This window comes from Myxine glutinosa, chromosome 3 (assembly GCF_964187855.1).
Source record: "Myxine glutinosa chromosome 3, kmMyxGlut1.1, whole genome shotgun sequence".
Classification (NCBI taxonomy): domain Eukaryota; kingdom Metazoa; phylum Chordata; class Myxini; order Myxiniformes; family Myxinidae; genus Myxine; species Myxine glutinosa.
In genome coordinates this window covers 173,627,498-173,649,997 of record NC_136263.1, presented here as the reverse complement: position 1 = coordinate 173,649,997, position 22,500 = coordinate 173,627,498, and positions in this window count along the sequence as shown.

Sequence of the window (22,500 nt, the reverse complement as noted above, 5' to 3'; positions counted from 1 at the left end):
CTTTTGTTCCCATTGAAGAGTTCTTTAGAATGAGCCATTCCTCAAATTTTTCCATTGAGCTATTTCGGAGATACAGAGGGGAAAAGTTGAATTTGTTTTACAAGATGGCGCCCACACCACGTGACCTATGACGTCATAATTAGCACTAAAAAATTCTAGGAGCTGAGACGATCATTGATGAAAATTTCCTGTCAATCCGACCAGCGGTTGCTGAGAACATTAATTATGAAGTTTTCGGAGGTGCAAAATAGGGCGGAAGAATAATAATAATAAGAAAAACTCTAGCAGTAATAATAGGTTACTCTCCATTTCATGGAGAGTAAACCTAATTATGTTGGAATTGAGTGTCGCAGCATGGTGTGGATGTGCACCCAACTCTCATCTCCAGTCTGATATGAATGCTCACCTTCAACCTCAATATAGTCTGCAGCTTTTATGGAATCGATATTCTATTGCACACCGCTCCGCCCTATTCCATCTCCAGGCCTGCAAGATGTCATTGCCGGGTCCCGAAGACATGCACCGAAAGGGCATACTCACTTTTCACTTTGTTTGTTTTCTTGCTTTCTTGTTTGTTTGTCCGAGTGATATCTCAGCCATCCTTTAAGCTAGGAAGCTGAAATTTGGGCAAATAGCGAAAAAATGCTTTGGCAAAAAAGCATTTTTCTTTTTGATTCCTTAATTAATTAGTTAATTATTATCGATTTATTAAGTACTTCCTTATTCTCGTTCCTCTTTCGGCAATATCTCAGGCACCTTTTGAGCTAGGAAGCTGATACTTAATTTTACTACTTAATTTTCTTAATTACTTAATACTTAATTTTCAAAAAGATACAGATTTGGATAAAACAGTGGTGGTTTATGTATGCAAATTGATTAAGAAATTAATTATTTTACGATTATTATTTATTTATTATAACTATGGAATTAATCAATCAATTATTGTACACTGCTCCCTCAGTAGAGGATAAATGTTGGTTCTGGCTCACCTTCGAATTAACATGTAAGTGAATGGGGAAAGCGCATTGAAACGCACTAAATCGCCCTTTTTTCCTCTTTTTCTAAGCCCATTTACCTACTACTAAAACACATTAAAGTCAATGGTCTGCATTTAGCTTATTAACTCTCCCCATTTTTCATTATACTCGCACAGAGACCCAACGAATATTTCTGTTTCATTTTTAGCTAACAGCTTAATTCTCTTAAAAGAACAATCACCATCTAAAATATTGATAAATATAACATTAGAATTTAACCTCCTGGTTTAGGTATCGTCGTTGAGCTCATATGAAATGATAAACTTCTCTTAATGACCTTGTCTGAAATCCCCCAGTGCCACATACCATTTTGAGATTATTGTGCACCGCACCTCTCCTATGCCATCTCCAGGCATTGCAAATCGTCATTGCCGGGCACCGAAGGGGGCTCAGCAGTGACGCACGCTGAAAGGGAGTACTTGTTTCTTGTTTTCTTGTTTTCTTTCTTGTTTGTTTGTCTGGGCGATATCTCAGCCATCCTTTGAGCTAGGAAGCTGAAATTTCGGCACAATAGTGAGCAAGTCCTTTGTCAAAAACGGCATTTGTTTTTTGATTAATCAATTAATTGAGGAGTTATTTAATTATTAGTGATTAATTAAGTACTTATTTAATTAATCAAATTTCCTATTTAATTAATCAAATTTCCTTTCTCTTCTGACCATTAACTCAGGCACCTTTTGAGTTAGGAAGCTGATATTTGGACATGCCAATGACTAGGTGATTTGGCTGCAAAGGCTATTTTTGATTTATTAATTAATCAATTAATCAATTATTCGATTAATTCTTTTATTATTCAATTAATGACTCAAATTTTTTTTTTTTAGTTACAGATTCTGATGAAATGGTGGTGGTATATGTGTTCTATGACCGAATTGATTCATAATTTAATTTTCTAATGATTATTATTTGTTCATTTTCCTTATTAATCATTTATTTATTTTCTTTCTCATTTGGCCAATATCTCAGGCACCTTTTGAGCTCGGAAGCTAACATTTGGACATGAGTGACCAAGTGATGTGGCTATCAAGGATATTTTTGATTTATTGATTAATTATTTAATCGATTAATTATTTATTGCTTAATTGATTAATTATTTAATGATTAATCAATTAATTATTTAATTTTTTATTAATGACTTATTTAATTAAATTTCTAAAAGATACATCTTCGGATGAAGCACTGATGGCTTAGTTATGCTATTAGCCAATTGATTAAGAAAATATTTTGTGATAATCTTTTATTGATTTTAATTATACAATTAATCAATCAATTAGTGTACACCTCGTGTAACTCTTGTAACTCGTGTACATGAGCTGCACTGCGGTATTGCCGGGAGACGGAGGCCCCGGCAATGCCGTGCTGTAGGATATTTAATTATTTGGCATGGGGGCGGTGTACTTTGAATGTATCTGTACTTGTAGTAAATTATTTTTCCCCCAATCTCTCAGCTTCCCTACCCCCATAGGTGTTCTGTGAATTTAAGTTCTTTCCTTCGCTGTATTGCTTATTTCTGAGATTTTCTCTTCTCCCCCTAACTTTCCCGAACATTGACGACTTGTCTAACGTTTTAAATACCGTCTGGAAAATACCATAATTAATCGTGTTCTGCTCCTCGTGTGCGGCCTTGTACCCCCATCGTTGTTTGCTAACGTAAGTCCCCTACTTCGTGTTTTGCTCGGCTCTTAGATTTTTCCCTTCTACCCCGAACATAATACTCTTTGTCTGACGTTTTAAATCCCCACCCCCCAAAAAAAAAAAAAAGAAGAAGAAGAAAATAACCAAAAACATTTATTTTTACTTTCTCCACGTGTGCTGTTGTCTCATCCTGTACTTCTGTCCAGGTGTGCTGTTCGCCCCGCCCCCATTATCTCCTTGCCATCCACCTTTTGCTCTGTTCACGTGACTCGTGGTGGTCCCTCTCGGCCCTCCCACCATCGGAATTTTGTGCATTTAAGATTGTTCACGGTTCTGTTTAAATATTATCTAAATATGTTTAAACTTTGCCCTTCAGTGTTTTATTCAGTGGTATATTACAACACGCTGTTTTTCTTCATATTTAAAAGGCTTCTTTCAATTTCCTCTCCAACTCATTCCGCTTCAAAAAAAATATATTCAATCCCTTAAAACTCGAAATCACTCCATGCTCTAAATTCACATTCTTTCCATCCTTCCTCCATCGTTCTTAATCGCATTGCTAACTTGAAAATCACAATAAACCCAATTTGTTTCAATGTTCGTCTTTCATTAATCATCCACTTTCTAAACTCCCCTCTTGCCACTCCCCTCCAAATCCCCCCCCTTTCCCCTACACTCCTAAACTCCCCTCTTCCCCTTCCACTCCTAAACTCCCCCCTTGCCCCTCCCCTCCTAAACTCCCCCCTTGCCCCTCCCCTCCTAAAGTCCTCCCTCACTCCTCCCCTTCAAAACTCCCCCCAACCCCTCCCATTCAAATCTCCTCCCATACCATTCCTCTCCAATTCTCCCTCCCCCCTCCTCCTCCTCAAAGCTGCCTCCTCCCCACTTCGTCTCCCGTCTATCTCATACCTCCACCTCCCCCAACCTTCTACTTTCCTCTGCCCCCCCTCAAACAACCCCTCACTGTGCCTCATCCCTTCACCATCAAACCTTTCGTTCTCCTCATCGTTCTTTTTCTTGTAACTTTTCTGTAATCTCTGACACACTATCAACTGCTCTCCCTACCTCCCCCTCTCATCCTTCATCTTACCCGACATCTCCCCTACCCTGTCCTGTAACCGATGCTCCCCCTCTCTCTTCAGTAACGGTATGGACCTCAAACATCCGGGGCCTTCGCTCAAACCTGACTGATCTCTCCATACGGGTTGCTTCTGACAATCCAGACTTGATCTGCTTAACAGAAACTTTCCTCCTTCAAGATGTCCCTGATTCCTTAATATCTCTTCCTGGTTCTCCCTCCTCCGGTATGATAGACCTGAGCCTCGTTCGGGTGGTGGGGTGGCTATCTTTATCAAAAACTCTCTTCCTCACTCTCCTTGCACTGCCCTCTCTCCACCTCACCCCCAGGAGTACCTCTGGCTATGGCTTCCTCTCCACTCCCACCTTTTGTTCATATGTGTTCTGTACCGTCCTACAAACAGTGATGACTCCATTTACATTTCACTGTCTGACAACATGGACCAACTTCTATCCACTCATCCCAACTCTCTCTTCCTCATATGTGGTGACTTCAACTGTCATCATGCCAGCTGGCTGGGTGTGGGTTCATCTCTCACCAGCCATGGCACCTCAGCAAAGGACTTCTGCGACTCACTGGGATTGACACAATCTGTCAATTTCCCTCCCGGATCTCAGCCAATGGTGTGTCTTCTCTTCTAGACTTGGTTATGACAAACTTCCCTGCTAATGTCTGCTGCTCTTCTTCTGCCCAAATCGGTTCTTCTGATCATGTGCTTGTTAAAGTGGACATCTCTCTGGCCATTCTCAGAGAGCCTCCTCAGCGTCGCCGAGTCTGGCATTTCACTCAGGCCGACTGGCACGGTCTTCAAGCAGCCATCAATCATCTGGACTGGTCTCCCTTCTCCACTGCATCTGACATCAATTCTTCCTGGGAATTCTTCCAAAGCAAACTGCTCTCTCTCATGCACAGATTTATCCCATCTCGTCTTCAGTTGTCTTACCCTTCCTCCCATCCATGGTACACTGAATCCTGTGGTGAGGCAGTTGCCCTGAAACAACTTGCCTTTGCCTCTTGGAAGGCTAATCCAACTGAAGGCAATCTCAGTCCCTTCCACCAAGCTCGGAACAAGTGTGTGTCTACCCTCAGGAGTGCCAGGAAGCACTATCTCTCCACACTCAAGAATGAACTCTCAAACCTGTCTCCTTCCTCCAAATCCTGGCGGCGTCTGCTCAAATCCGTTTCTGGTGTTTGTTCCCCCTCCATCCCCTCCCTTACCTCAAATGGCTACACAGTTGACACCGCACGCGACGAAGCCGAATGCCTCAACTCTGTGTTTGCCTCAAAATCTTGTGTCCCAAACCCATCTCTCTCTGTTCCCACCTTATCCAGGCGAACCCAACTGCTCCTGGACTCTGTGTCCTTCTCTCCTGACAAGGTGGAGGAGTTTTTGTCAAACCTCGACTCTGATTCTGCAACTGGACCAGACGGCATCAGCCCACAGGTCCTAAACTCCTGCCCTGCTGCTCTATCTCACCCTCTCTCTGTTATTTTCACCCTCTCTTTTGCTCAAGGTCATCTGCCAGCATCCTGGAAATGAGCAAACATTACCGCTTTACACAAAAAAGGTGCAAAAACAGATCCTTGCATCTACAGACCAATCAGCCTGCTCCCAATTATCAGCAAAGTCATGGAATCCATCATTGCTTCGGATATCAAATCCTTCCTCTTCTCCAATGGCTTGATCTCTGATCATCAATTTGGATTCAGACCAGGTCATACTACTCTGGACATGCTGCTTCTGCTGTCTCAACAATGGATGGAGGTCCTCAATGCCAAACAGGAAATCAGAGCCGTCTCCCTTGACATATCACTTGCCTTCGATACAGTCTGGCACCCAGCTCTGCTCACCAAACTCTCCTCCTATGGTATCCATGGAAATGTCCATGCATGGCTTGCGGACTTCCTCTCTGGTCGTAGACAACGTGTGGCCCTGAATGGATTTCTCTTATCTCCCCTTCCTGTTCAGGCTGGAGTTCCCCAAGGCAGTGTTCTGGGCCCTGTGCTTTTTCTGATCTTTATCAATGATCTCTCCGACTCTCTGGAAAATCCTCTCTTTCTCTTTGCTGATGACTCCACTCTCTGCCGCTCCATTCCTCTTCCCTCAGATCGGCAGTCTGCAGCCTCCTCACTCTCTGAAGACCTGGACAAAATCACAGACTGGTCAAACAAGTGGAACATGTTTTTCAATCCTGACAAATCTCACACTCTTACTATGTCTCTCTGAAAAGATCGACTGGACAACCCTCCCATCTACTTTCTCAACAATTCTCTCCAAGAAGTTCTGTCGCTCAAGCTTTTGGGTCTCACTATCTGCCATGATCTTTCTTGGGAAAACCACATTTCCAAGCTGGCCTCCAAAGCCAGTCGCCGACTGGGCATCCTACGTCGTGCAAAGTCCTTCCTTGGCACACCTGAGCTCCTCACCATATACAAGGCTTTCATCCACAGATCAATGGAATACTTTTCTCCCCTATGGGTTGGTGCTCCTGCCTCACACCTCGCTCGGCTTCACGCTGTTGAAACCAAAGCTTTCAGAATCATTGGAATCTCCTGTGATGAAGCTATCTCCGAGGGCCTTTCACTCACTCACCGCAGACAGGTAGGTGGTCTTGCTGTCTTCTACCGACTCCTCTCCGGCCTTGCTCCCCCAGCTCTCTCTGTGCTTTGTCCCCCAAATATTCCTGCAGGTCGTACAAGATCTGCCAGCAACCCAGTGATGGTTAAACTGCCGAAATCTCGGCTGTCTGCTCACCTTCACTCTTTCATTCCTGTTTTCTCCCGCCTCTGGCACAAACTCCCACACTCCGTTCAATCCCACTCCTCCCTCCAGGTCTTTAAAACAGCTGTTCACCACCATCTCTTATCTTTCCCCATCCAAAACCTTGATCTTTTCTACCCCCTCTAATTCACCCCACATCCACCTTGTTTGAAATTCCAACTTCTTTCCTGGAAGTCCCGGCAGTGTCCATATGTTTTATACCTCTCCCACCCCCCCCCCCCTTCCCATGCATCCCCCACCCCCCAAAGCCCTCTCCCTCCCACAGGTCTCTCGATGTCCCAGCTCTCAGATGTTGTGTTTGTGTTCCTCCCCCTCTCGCCCCATCTTGTCTACCGCTCCCCATGTTATATGTTTTATGTGTCGGTTTGTCTTTCTGTGTGATTAATGTTAGCTCTTTCACGAGCCTCGATCTTGTATTGAAAAAAAAAAAAAAAAAACTCTTGGCAACCATCAAAGTTTTCTGTCCACTCTCGGATATTACCTCCTAGAGCCTCCAACTTATTCGTATTTTAATTTATTCGCTTATTTGCTTTATCTACTTTTACCCCTGTTATTTTTTCAAAAGACCTATTTGATATTTTTCACATTCATGATGTTTTCCATTTAAATATGGTTGTTGTTTTCGTCGTTGTTGTTTTCTCCACTCTTTGGTTTGGTTATTGCTTGGATCTATCATTTATATATTCATAAAAAAGGCGGCCATAGCCCGCTAAATTCCCTAACCCCCCCCCCCCCCTTTTTTTATCTTATCACTTATATATATCTTAACACTTATAACCATAAAGGAGACTATCAATTCCATTTTCTAGAATAAACGTCTTATCATGAAAAGCTCCAAAAGCTTTCTTATTCACCTCTTCTGAATATAATTGTTTTTTATAACTTCTTATCGTATTCATTTTTCTAAACTCTTCTTTCTTTAATGTTAAACAATTATAATAATTTTCAAAGTTTATTGTTTCTTTTGTAACATTTTTCTTTATTCCTTTCAACTTTTTATCACTCTTTTCAATATTATTATCAACATATTTATAAGCATAACCCTGAGACCTCAATCCCACAAATTCACTCATTATCTTACCCCCCAATTCATCCTTAAACTTTCCAATAACCTTTTTATTCTTTGAAGAACACAACTTATCACCCGACTTATAATTACATGTATCACATATCAATAACATCAATCATATCTGAATAAACATCTTCTGTATCAATTTTCAAAATAAAACTATCTGTATCCATATAAAGTAGATTAATATCATTTTGATATTTCTTCCTTAAGTTATTGTAAAAGTAATCATACATTAATGACTTTGACAAGTCAAGAATTGATGTTCCAATATAAATAGGTTTATCCATTTCAATACTCTCTTTAACCAAATGGATCGCACAAAAGTTCCTGAAAACACCTCTGCTCTTTGAAAATTGGGTCTATTAATTAATTTTTTTGCTTGTTTCCAAGATGAGGCAAGACTTGTTTTGTCTATTCCTAACATTTTCCATCGTCTTTCCAAATACAGCATTATTCATCAGCCAAAAGCTCCTCAGTATTGATAACATCATTAGAGCTTAATAGTTCTTTGAGGGTGAATAACCAAGACCAAGTTTCAATTTAGCACTCATCAATTTTTTCACCAGAAACCTATCAACTTTCTCTCTCAATGTTGAATTTTGTATCAAAGACAAATCATACAACATTTCTCTGTCTGCTTCATGTTTTTCATCCAATGTAGTGGTATTCCCATAAGCAATATCATGCTTCATACACACTTCATCAACCCTATTTCGAGGTTTAAACCAAGGTTTAGGATTGTCAGCCTCATCTAATCTTTTATCCAAGTTTGTTCCTGCACCACAGAAAGAATGCCCCGGAAGGTGTAATTCCCCTGGAATTCCAGTTGTTGTAAATTTACTCCGACAAAAACTTTTGTATATCTTCCCCACTTTTATGCTTAGAAATGAATTGACACTTTTTAGAGCCACACACTAAACAGTAAACATATCCCCTTTTCATAAACTCTATTATTTTTACCTTTAACATACGATATATTTTTGGTATTACAGACTTGGCATTTAATATGGAATTTTTTTTTTCTTGACTTGGGTTTACTTTCTGAAGTCGGTATATCAATCTGGTGAGTTTCTTTTACCCTTCGGTGATGTCTTTGTTAAAAGAACCATGTCACTGATGGTCTGTCGCAGCAAGAAGTCAATAACAGGATTATATCACAGGTGGCGTGACAAAATGTACGGACAGGTACATTTGACGATTGGCTTCACAATCGGGTATATAAGGGTTGTTGTGTTCTGTATTAGTGGAAAACAACTGCTGCACGTCTACAAAAGTTATTGCCGCTTCCCCTGGAGATGGTCCATCAACTCGACAATGCTGTTTGTCATTTAGTTGTGGCTTTACGAAATTCCGGCATGAAACAGCATGCTATTGCGCGGCAGTATGGCATCACTCAAGGTCAGGTGTCAAAGATCCTGAAACGAAATGCTCAGAGGGGTGTCCCTACCCCAATACCGAGGTCAGGACATCCCTACAGAACCACAAGGAGGGATGATCACCAGCTGCACCGGTTAGTCTGCAATGGCTGTACCAAGTCAGCTAATCGGCTTAAGGCTGAGTGGCAGCAACTGACAAATGTGCCTGTATCCAGAAGGCTAGTCAACCAATGACTCTGTCATGGAAGTGTGTTTGGGACTCAAGACTCCAATGACCGGAAACAGGTTTACAAAAGGTCAAGACTTTATTAACTAGTTGTTCACTTGTTTCAAATACTAATAACTACCGTTAACTCAATGGACCAGATAACTCTATCCGCATAGTCCCTCTTTCTCGGCCGATGTTTCTCCGCAGCGCTTAGTGTAGGCTGCTATGTCTTAAAAATGGCTGTCGTGTTTTTTTTTTGTTAAAAGCAAAATTCCACTTGATTCCTTGTCTTTGGGGTGTCACATGTTCGAAAAAATAGGTTGTTAATTTTTTTAAACGGATTAAGGGTGTCAAATCCAAGATGGCCGCCAAAATATATAAATTCCATTAAAACTGGGATTCTGAACACAGTATGAGGTCCAAATTAATGATAATACCCATAATTTCAATACCAAGGAGTTCAAAAACAATTAATTTCAATATGGCAGTCAAATTCAAAATTGTGGAAAAATCCAAGATGGCCGCCACTTCTTAAATAAACACAGTACAAAAACTTAATGTTCTTGATAACACAAATTGTGAATGATGGAAAAGGTCCATTTGGTGGTAATACCCGCACATGCAATGCTTAGCCGTTGGGGAAATATGTTACTGATTCGTTGAAAACGGTGGATGGCAGCCATCTTGAATTTTAAAATGGCTGCCATTAGAAACACAGGCCGATCTTATTATTTGAGTGAGTGAAAACGTCTACATCCTCTACCAGTATTACAATATTGATTATAATCTTGACATTAATGTACAAAGCACTGTTTCTATTTTAGGTTACTATGCTGTCAACCATGTCCATCCCCAGATTTTGAAGTTCAGGACAGATTAGCAAGCAAAAAAGTTGTTAGCTGTACCATGGTAGGAGTCCTTACCCACTCAAGATATACCGTATCTGAACAAGCGTTTTGATAGTAGCCAGGTTAGTGAGTAGTATTGGAAAATGAACCAGAAACTTAAGCAACAAAACAAGAGAAACTGAATAGCAGAAAACAATTTGCATTGACTGTAAAGGCGGGCAATGGTCCTTCAATGATCCTTTTTATACATCCACGGTATGTACTGATTCCTGTCATATTGTATTATATCTGTAGTGCATTAAACACTAGTTGTCCTATGTACACATTTGCTGTTATACTTGTAGGTTAGAACGCCCTAAACCCTGTTCCTCCCCTTCTCCGAAGTTTGAACAAGCATCTCGTATCAAAGTTGATAAGAAGCCACGGGTAGAAGTCCTGACGACAAGCACAAAACACAACGTAGTGGATTTATTGCCAGGTTAGTGGTGGATTGTTAAGTGTAGTTACAGTTATATGCAGCAACATTGGATACTTATTATGACGAGTTTGATTCTACATTGATAGTGTTACTGAAACAAATATCAAAAGCTGTTAATACATCAAATCGTGATATCTTTTTAAAATGGTGTCACTACAACTATCATGATGTATACCTCACTCTCCTTAATTTGAACCTATAGGTGGGGTTGATACCCGTGATGGAAGCTCTTCCCCCCGACAAGAGGCCAAAATCCGTGTATTTCAAGCTGTGTTTTATTTGCCAGACTGGTGTTCGGCAAGCTGACTACAAAAGCGATGTAGCAAAACCTGCATTCGATTCCATTCAGAATATCATTGACTCTGCTCAACTGCGATATGGATATGGAGACACAGACTATGCTGAACTGAATGCCCGTGTTCAGGACTTTTCTGCAGAACAACTGATAAATGAGGGTGTTTCCTGTCACAAGAGATGCTATGCAAATGTTACACACAAAGGTAACATTGATAAGGCAAAGACTCGATTCAAAAAGGCAGCATTAGTGGGAGATGTTGCTGTCATACGACAGAAGAAGATAGGACATCCTTCTTGTTCTGCAGCGGATTCTCCTTCGACGTCCATGAGAGGTAGAAGAGAAAAATATACTGACAACATCAAATGTGTTCTGTGTGCTGAAGACACAAGAGTCAAGCTCCATGATGTTGCAACCAAGAATATGGGATCCCAGTTTATGGAAATTGGCCGAAACACAAATGATGTAAATCTGAAGGCAAGGCTAAGTAATGTTATTGCAGCAACTGATCCCCTAGCAGCAGTTGCTTATGATATCAGATATCATCTACCTTGCTTTGTAAAAGCAAAGAGGGACATTGCAAGAGCGAAGGAACCCAGATCAGCAAAAAAAATTGGCCAAGCCATATCTGACCTTGAGATACTTGAAGTAATAGCAAATGAACTGAAAACTAGAGAAACTGCTTTGAACATGAATGATATTCAAACAATTTACATCAACATATTAGAAGGAAACGCAGTGCCCTTAACTTCCAAACAAATGTACAAACCGTTTCTAAAGCAGCTGATTCTGGATAACATCCCTGATGTGCACTTCAACAGACCACCAGACAAGACTAAACCTGAACAAGTTCTTCCAACTAAAGTAAAAGAAGCAGCTCTGTCAACTGCCCTAGAGACAGAAGATCTCACAGGAGAATTGAAGATCCTGTTGAAAGCAGCCACAATAGTAAGACGAGATATTGCCAATTCACCCAACTGGAAGTTCTGTGGGACATTTCAAGACTATGAACCACCTCCACTGTTGTACACATTTTGCAAACATGCCATCCAGGGACCAAGACCAATTCAAACTGAAAGGAGGAGAACATCTGTAGATCAAAGTGCCTCCGTTTTAGCACAGCACTTTGTTCAAGCTTACAAATCTGACAGACAGGTGTCGTTTACACCAAAACACTTAGGGAGTGACTTCAGAAACCTCTGCGAAACTCCTCTTTCAGTGGGCTTGGCCTTAGACGTGCACAAGAATACAAGATCGAAGACCCTTGTATCAAAGTTGGAACAGCTTGACATTGGCATCAGTTATTCCAAAGTTATGGAAATTGAGACTGGCATCGCCAATACTGTCAGAAAGCAAATGGATTCAGTAGGTGGACTTTGCCTACCACCTTGGCTAGTTAAGGATACATTTGTTTGGTATGCCTTCGATAACATTGACTTTCTGGAAGCCACGCCTTGCGGTATGAACACGCTCCATGGAACAGCAATAGCTGTTTACCAGTCCACAGACCACAACAAGCCAGCAATGTTGCCCAAAGTCGAAATTGACCGTACATCAAGTTCTCAAACATTGGTTGATGCCATAGAATGTGAGTATCTCACATGCAAGAAGCCGGAGATTATAAAGAAGAAGTTTCCGTGCAAGCTAAGCAGCTCTCATCCCATCACAGATATGAGCAAGAAGACCGATATGGCATGGATAATTGGCTGTTTAGATTTCGAGGAACATAGCGATGAAACGCAATCACAAACCACTTCGTCAGAAACACAACTCAGGGAAAGAGATGACGAACCTCAAGCACAAAACGAGACTCCAGAAACACATCTCGATACAGTTGAAGATCAAACACAAGCAACACAAGCAAAATCAAAGTCTCAAGGAACATGGGGTGCTTTTAACTCCCTGCTGTCTTCTTCAGCAAGCCGAACCAATGTCTCTTTAGTTCCACCACTGATACGATCACCACCTACAGACTACGGAACCCTTTATACTGGTCTGATGAGAGCACATAATATGACAACTCAGGTTCTTGGAAGAGACAAAATAACAGTGATGACACTTGATCTCCAACTCTATGATATGGCAATGAAACTATGGGTAGAAAGAGATGAAATGAAGAAGCAGTTCCTGTTTCGGCCTGGTGAGTTGCACGTAGTCTTCTGGGCATTGGCGGCATTAGGCAAATACGTGGAAGGAAGCGGCATTGACCAGGCTTGGGTCGAAGCTGGACTATATTCTCCAACAACCGTAACGCAAATCCTAAATGGAAAACATCTCTACAGGTCCCTAGAAGCACATACTGTAACATTGCTTGCTCTATACCATCTCTACTTTGACAGGTTCCTAACAAAAGCACCAGAAGAGAAAGTGTTCCAAAGTGAAGCGTCCATTGATTTGGAAAAAGCATTTCAGAAAGATATCAGCATGAACACAGGCAACCGTCAAAACCTCAGAGATGCCGTCAGAGAAACCATGACCATGTTCGAATCTAGAGATATCCTCACAAAGTTGGGACAGTTTGAAAGCAATCCAGCACCAATTCAACACTACATCCATAACTACTTGAGGCAGTTTGAAACTATCCTTCAGTATATTAGAGCTACCAGACAACGGGACCTGCTGCTGCATATGGAAAGCACTGAAGCTCTTATCAAGTACTTCTTTGCTCACGACCACCTGAACTACGCACGTTTGCTCCCTTTGTACCTGTCAACAATGCAGCAAACAGAACAAGTTTTTCCAGATGTCTGGGCAGAACTCCTGAAAGGAAATTTCTGTGTGACGAAGGGGATTGCTGCATTCACTTCAATAGGTCCAGATCACGGAATTGAGCAGGAGAACCGCAAACTCAAGGTCATTGGAGGCATTACTGGAATAACCCAAATTGAGAGAGCTCTAGACCGTTTCTTCCTGATTGCACCTGACTTGTCTAATCTAGTAGAGGAGTTTCAAAGAGAATATGGCATGGAAGGTGCTGATACCAGAGACCAACACCACGAGATCACAGGGGGAAAGTCCACCCGAGTAATGAGAAATTCCGCTAGATTGACAGAGGTATTTGTTGTTCATGGAGACCCATTCGTAACCGATGAGAGTGACCTGTGTAACCTTCTTACCAAGAAAGTAATTGATGAAAAGGTAACAAAGGACATAGTAGACCGCGATGCCATCGGACAACAGTTGTTCCAGACATTTGTCAAAGAACGCCTTACAGAAGGAAAACTTTCAGTGTGGGATCCAATGAAGAGAAAGAACATAGGCATTTTCAAAAGTGCCAACACAGTGAAGAAAGTGAAAGCAGGTGACAAACTCATTAAAGTCAAAGAAGAACGAGGACTCCTACAGAGGTTTATAGTAGCATCAAGAAGCCATCCAGACCTTGATCTAAAGGACTGTATTGGGAAGTATGAATTTGGAATTGTTCCACGTGCCCTTTTCGCTTCGGATGGGTCACTTCTCCTAGCATATGACAAGGCTAAGGTCCTTCATCATTTTGAAGCGCTAGTTACCAAGGAGCAACCTAGCCCAACAGAAGCCACAAGCGATCCAGCTAATGCCATACCGAGTGTTTCTGGCGACCAAGTATTGAGTGAAAACTCCCAAACTGAAGTACCACCCCAAGCCGAGGCGCCTGAAGTACAAGAAGCGCAGCCTGAGCAAGAAGCTTCAACTGACATGTCCGACATGTCTGAGAAATTTAAAGTTGTAGTCATAGATGGCATGGCCCTCGTTAGCTCCATCTCCAAGACAGACAAAATGAAAACATGCAGTGATTTTGCCATGTCATTTCTTGAAAAGCTTATCAGGATTGCAGCTAACTACGACGAAGTAAGACTGGTATTTGACAGATACGTCGAAAGTTGTCTGAAAGAGCAAATGAGAAAAAGAGAACAAAGGGAAACTCGACCTACTATCACATCCAAGATAGTACACTGATCCAGAATATTTCCTTGAAGGACTTCCTTTCAAGTGTCAAAACCAAGGCAAAACTTGTAGAGTATTTAGCTGCAAAGACTCTGGATCACAGCAACAGCTCTGCCAACAAATTGAAGAAGTTCATGGTAACCTTCGGCACTGAGACAAAAGGCAATGTAAGTGTGCCTGATGAATTGGTAAAACACGGTCATGAAGAAGCGGATACGTTACTCTTGCTCCATGCCCTAACAGTTAACGGCGATGTAGAACTTGTAATAGACTCTCCAGATACCGATGTCTTCTTGCTGATGATCCACATGTATCCACAGCTACCTGTTGAGACATATTTCCTTACCGGAAAAGGAAAACTGAATAGGAAAATTGCAGTCAAACCTATCTTTGAAAAGTTAGGAGTTAACCGCGCCTCAGCTATTCTCGGGTTTCATTCTTTCACAGGATCAGATATGTGTGGCAGGTTCGCCGGCAGGACAAAGGACTGGTGTATGAAGGTGTTCATGTCCTGCGATGATATGATACTGGATTCACTTGCTTCACTTGGCAAATCTGCTGCTACACCCTCTCCAAACGCAATTGACCAACTGGAAAGGTTTGTTTGCTTGTTGTACAGATCCAAAACACACACCAAAGTAAATGCACTACGATGGTTCTTGTACTCAAATCGACAGGCCGAGGGAGAGAGTCTGCCTCCAACCTCTGGATCATTGACACCACACATTCTGCGAGCACATTATATTGCAATGATATGGATGCAGGCATGCGAAAGTCAACCGTCCCTTCCTTCTCCCACTGACTACGGATGGAAGTCAGAGGAAAATAGATTTCTTCCGGTGATGTGTTTGAACCCTCCAGCACCAGAGGCCGTGACTAAGCTGGTAAAATGTGGCTGCAAATCAGGATGCAAAGGAAACTCCTGTAGTTGCCGCAGCAATAAACTCCCATGCACAGAGGTCTGTAGCTGTTTGAACTACGGCTGTAGCAACAATGAACAATCAGCTCAGAACATGGTGGGAGATGAACACGAGGACTCGTAAGGTAAAACGGATGATTGTGAGACAGGAATATTTAAATATGGTCAAACAGGAAATTACATTACGCTATCATTGTTATAGCAATGTGGACCTTTGTGTAAAACAGTGGTAGCCATATTGGATTTTCTCACTATTTCTCACTATAGCTGGCATCCACCGATTTCAACGAATCAGTAACATGTTTCCCCAACGGCCTAGCATTACTTATGTGGGCATTACCACCAAAATGGACCTATTTCATCATTCACAATTTGTGTTATCAAGAACATTAAGTTTTTGTACTATGGTTATTTAAGAAGTGGCGGCCATCTTGGATTTTTCCACCATTTTGAATTTGACTGCCATATTGAAATTAATTGTTTTTGAACTCCTTGGTATTGAAATTATGGGTATTATCATTAATTTGGACCTCATACTGTGTTCAGAATACCAGTTTTAATGGAATATATATATTTTGGTGGCCATCTTGTATTTGACACCCTTAATCCATTTAAAAAAATTAACAACCTATTTTTTCGAACATGTGACACCCCAAAGACAAGGAATCAAGTGGAATTTTGCTTTTAACAAAAAAAAAACACGAAATGACATAACAGCCTACACTAGCTGTACTCGTTCGTTCCGTCGGGCAGAGCTTCTGATGACAAGTCTCTTGACTCAAAGTTTGTTTCTGTCTTTATGGGCATCGTCGCGCTAATCCCTTCTCCGCAAATGCCCCGAGGTCATCCATGCTCGCCCTCCCTGCTGGGGAGTTCCTTCACCCTCTTTGCATCCCGATGTCCCAAAACAATAGTGAAGGCTTGGGAATGTGTGTTAGCCCGGGGCCATGATACAGGTGGACAAAGGAACTCCCAGGTTCCATGTTCTGAGATACATTCCTGACATTCTTACGAACCACTCATTGGTTCACTCACCAATCTCATAATTAGTTACATAGTATAAAGATTTATTCTACCACAATCCCTCATCTTTTTGTTTTATGTTTATATTAACCATTAATCTAAACATCAATACAAGTACAAGTAAACAATCAATCACTACAAGTAAACATCAATACAAGTATTCAAACCATAACTTTGGTAATCCAATTCCCTTAGGCATACACCGTCATCCTGCAAGAATCACAAAACATTTCGTTGGTCATTGACTCCTTCCATATTGTTAATTCAATCTATTTCACTTGCATCACAAATATCTTTGCAAAACAACACTTCACCATCACAAAGACACAACAATTTCACTTCATTTTCAAGTTTTGTAAAGCATCTGCAACATCTGGCAAAAAACGTTTGCCTCCACACAAATGTTGACTCTTTGTTTGAAAGGAAGGGCTGATCACTTGTGTTTGAATCCAGGTATGAAACATTTTCTCATAATGTCTTCATAGCACCTGCACTACTTCGTGTAGGGTCTTGCTGTTTGTAATAACTGCACGGAGTCATAGACTGACCCTGCTCTCCATGTAGCATTCTTGCCACTCTTGCTGTAAACCATAGTAATCCCTGAACAAGGCCTTTGCCCAGTTGTAGTCGACTTGCCTCCTCCCTCATTATGAGTGGGCAGAAAGTATTGGTGTGACGTTGATTGGCCAGCAAGATGTGGAACAGGGATGCCGGATGCATCCACAATGATGTTGGGACCATGGTGTTCAGGTCATTCATGGTCCATACCAGGAGCAACCAGCAGAATCGTGCACAGCTGTTGTGACAAGGGCACAGCCGTTTGTTTGCAGCTCCATGCTGGTTCCCCGGAAGTTGGTGAAGTAATAACATATGTCCCCGCATTTCACAGAGGTTGCAGGTAAAATGTCGTTGTCCTGCAACTTCTGATGTGATGAATGTTCGAAGCCTTCAAACAAGAGTAAGTGATCGCCTTTCTTTCATATGTTGCAGTGTGATCCAGGCAAATGGTCACATAAATTTCCTTGGTGAAGGTAAGCATCCATCTCCAAGTTACACGGGAGAATGTCGTCATCATTCTTTGAGAAAGAGGGTGTATGCCACGATTAACTTCATTTTTAGCCACAAATTTTCTTTCTCGGACTTCTTCCCAATTCCGTTAGCACCCCCTTCAAATGTGATCTCGACTTATCCTTATGCTCAGTCACATCTGAATCTGCTTTCCACACACACTGAATCAGATAGGGTACATCTTACCATGAAATCAGCATAATCATGTATATCTTCCAACAGTTTCACATTCAACAATTTGTTGTTTTTCCTTAACACATTCAAAAAGTTATATTCATTTATATGCGCCACACAAATAATATTCAATCAGGTATGTATTTTATTATTAAACTAAGAATAGCATCCACAATTGCTTTCAGGTTAATATAGTTCAAAAATTAACTCGTGCAGATATTTTAGCACTCCTCAAAGAAAATAAATTGTATATGATTACAATCACAAACAGGAATATCTAATTCCCAACAAATTTGCAAACCAACAACTTAAGCATAATGTATTATTATCATAATTTCTCCCCACTTCTTTTTTTTTTTTTTTACTAACAGTGTGTCACTCATGGTGATATGAGTTCACTGATCTTGTTATTGACACAACTCACAACATTTTTGTTATGCCCTTATCTTAACTCTACTGTATTCATTTGCAACATCACTTGATTCATTCTTTTAATCTCAGTATTTATGTCGCCATAAAAGTCTTCCTCTTGTGGTTCCACATTTCTTTCCTCATTTATCACTTCATGCGTTATCATCGTGTTGTTGGTTACCTTATTCAAACACACCGTCACTAAGGCTTTCAAGCAAGCCACCACTAATACAATTGCCAATATAACTACTAAACCCACAAACAAGTCTGCTACTCTTTGTATATGTTCATACCTATGACATAATTATATGTCGATGACATTCAACATTATATACCAAACTAACAAGCTTCCTAAAAGGTAAATAAAGAAAATCCCTTAATATGTAACATAAATCAGTTTATTTGTCTTACCCTGATCCCCCTATCTCCCGGGGTTGAACTAAATCCCCTGATCATGAGTGTAGTTGTGATACATTATCACTCATGCTGTATTAATATCAGTAGGTAATTGTATGTCATGTAGGCAAATAAATGTCACTATCCCACGTAGGAATACCTGTTGAAAATGCAATGTTTATCAATGCAAGGGGTGTTAAAATGTAATTCAAATGAATGTAAATCACGACTATCATTTATCTGCCACTGAATGTTCTACTGGGCTGCCAGGTGCAGCCTCATTTTCTGTGGGACCGTCCTTCCTTGCCAAAAGTGATAATTTTCATAATCAAATTATTTCTATTTTTTTTTTTTTTTTTACGAATTCTCTCGATATGCGAACCTATAGTGTGCCCCTTGGAAGTTTCTCGGTGTTAACAATGATGCGATGAATTAACTTCAAGGGGTCAATAAATTTATTCTATAACCAGATCTGATTTTTCCCATCCAATAGTTTGCCTTGCCGAGTGTCATATTATAGCACTTTAATAAAACTTCGAAAAATGTCTCTCATCTCAAGAAATTCCCTTTTTCTTCCCAAATACTCATCTGTAAATTACATATTCAATTACAGTTTCTCCCAATTTGTTCGGTCTAAATGGCCGCAAAAGTGGCTGCCAGCATGCAGTACCGTTTTTTATCTACCAAGTAAGTGCTCGTCCACACAAGACCTCTACCAAAATGTTGTTTGTAAAAACAAATCTGGGATTTCTGATTACATGGATGCACTCTCAGGACATTTTCAGGCTGCTGTTAACAATCCACTATGATAAATTAATTCCTTTACCCACAATCAAATAATTAGTACAAATTGAGGATATTATCCCTATCACATTCATTTATAGATTCATTATGTTGGATCTAATTTTTTTTCCCAATAATTTTCCACTGCTGTAAGGAAGAACAATAGCTCTCATAAGTCTTAGTAATATCATACTTAATTTACCCAGCATCGAATAATTTATTTACTATCATTTCTCATCTGTTAACCAGTGACTTTGTTTGAACTCCAGAACTCAAAACTCACAATAGTTCAAACCAGCAAAATTTTCTTTACTATTTTCCCATATCATCTATGCCTAATACACATACATACATACAGCACAATTTATATTCTGATAAAATTCAAGTTTATATATATATAAAATCCGTGAGCAGAGTACTCTGGGAAGTCAGTGTAAGACCTCTCCAAAATTTGGCTAATTTTGTACTCCCACATTTTTATGAAGCTCATATCCATAAATAGCTTTGATTCTCATATAAATTCTATCAAAATGGAATCCCAAGATTACTCCCAATTTTTTTTCTATTAATGAATAGCTGCTCATAACTCAGCAATTCAAATCTTTATTCTCCATCTCCCTTGACAAAAGTGATAATTTTCATAATCAAATTATATTTCGATTTTTATTTTACGAATTCTCTCGATATGCGATCCCATCCCCATGGAACTATCTATTTTCAGACAAGGCAAACTGTCGGTGTCAACAATCTTGTAAGATTGATACACAAAAACAAAAACACTTACATTGACACACAAAAATACCCACACACACATGCATTATGCATATTTGTTTGCGTTGGAACCATTATTTACAGATCAGGATGGGTGTCAACTTTATTTCAATTTCTCAAAATTTGTCCTTCAATTTTATAAACGCTAATACACAAATGGACCAATAAGTTTATTCTTAAAAAAACCCTATGATGTCACATTGAAATTACCCTTTCAGTTCCCACAATAATTTATCCAAATTTGACTACACACCCATTTGCATGTCAGTCAACAACTGACCTATCAATCATGCGGGACAATAGTCCGAAATTCCCACCTGATCATCATGTGACTCTTGTCACTTGGTTTGCCAAAAAAATTGCAAAGCAATTGTTCCGAACTTTGTAAATTTAAAATTTTGTGCCCAACATAAAAGATCCAATTTCGGCATTTGATCAATTAATTATCAATTTGCTTACAAGCAAAAGAAAAATGAATAATTCTTGCTCCGAAAAAACTTTTCAGACACAAGAATCATCGACAGTTATTCATGTTTGTCCAGTAATCTAATTTGTTGAGGCCAATCGTCATTTGGGATTTGTCGCAATGAAGGCCTAATCGTTGTCTGAGGTATCGGTAAGCACTGGTACCCTTGATCTTGGTTTACCCTATGAACTTGTCTTCCTGTTGGTATATGGACATCTTCTTTTCCAATGTCCCATCTGTCCACACTTGAAACACCGGTTTCTGTCGTTGCCTGGTCTGTGCACCTGTGCACCTGTATTGCTGGGCTGCATCTCTACATCCCTGAGTTGCCACTGCAATCTCTCATTATCTCCTGAAACACGAAAAAATTCTCTGTACCGTCCTTTTTGGGGAGACAAATGGGAATCAGATGGGACAACTGTCACTTTCATACCTAATTTCAAGGGCAGTTGTGCATTTGTCTCCTCCACTTTATCCTGTATCCTTTTTATTTTAAGTTCTAGATCCGTTATCCGTTCTTGCTGTTCCTGTTGTCTGGATTCACCATCCCAAAGATGGAATGCAAGCCAGTCTACCATTAGATTCTGTCTCTCCCTGGCTTTCAATCTTTGTCCCAAGCTTTCCAATCGACTTCGCTCAAATGTACCATCTCTTGGAAACTCCTCAGCATTTCCCTTTGTCCACAAATACCAATTCTCGACCTGCCTTATAGCTTCGGCACCATACCGGTCGTACATATGATATGTACAAGTACCTTTTTGTGGAATCTCTGGTTGTCCTTGTGTATTCTTGCAGGCTCCATTTCCCATTCTGCCTTTTATCAAAGTAGCGTTGGATGTGTTGTAGCTTGTTCCTCCAAAGCTTCACTCGTACCTCCAGGAAGGATCTCTCCACCTGTTCAAACGGTGATTTCCAGAGAATCTCTCTCACCTGTGGCTTTTGCACAATCCAATCTCACAGATCAGTATTTGCAGATGAGCCAGAGGGTCAGTATGAAATGGGTGAATCCTCAGGTGTCCGCTCTGTTAAAGGGGAATTCACACAATGGTAACTGCACATATATATCTATATATAAACTCACCACCTTGCTCAATTTTCCAAGGTTGTCTTCACATTGATAATATCTCACAAAGATATCAAAGCTTCTTTCTTGAGACCGCATTTTCATCAATCAAACAATCAATATATTCAATTCAATTTATTCAGTTCAATTTATTCAGTTAAATTTATTCAATTAAATTTATTCAATTTAATCAATTCAATTATTCAATTTCAATTAATTTATCAATATTCATCAATAAATCAAATTAATCATTTTGGATGACTCCTTGCATGTCTGCCCTTTCCCCTATGATGTCAGGACAGGTCCATCTATTGACTGAGATTGAAGATCATCGGTCGTCACCTCTGGTTCATACCTCATGTCAATTGACGAATCACTGTTCTGTCCTAGGGTCATATCTGACATATTTTCCCATTTTGCCTGGTCTCCACAAATTTTCTTTGCAACCACTAAAGGCAACTCATCCTTCATTCGTGAGACAGCCAAAATGGATGGCAGATATTAAAGTTCTTTGGGAAAATATCTCATCATTGTTCTTTTAATAGTACCCAAAATCTCTTGGCAATATAAATTTCGTAAAACTCCTGAAATGGGACTGTCAAATTCCTTCAATCATGCTAAATTTTGAAACTCCATCGCTTGTAATACCCAATTTATCCCATAGGGCTTGAAAGTTCTTTTCCAAGTTCGTGC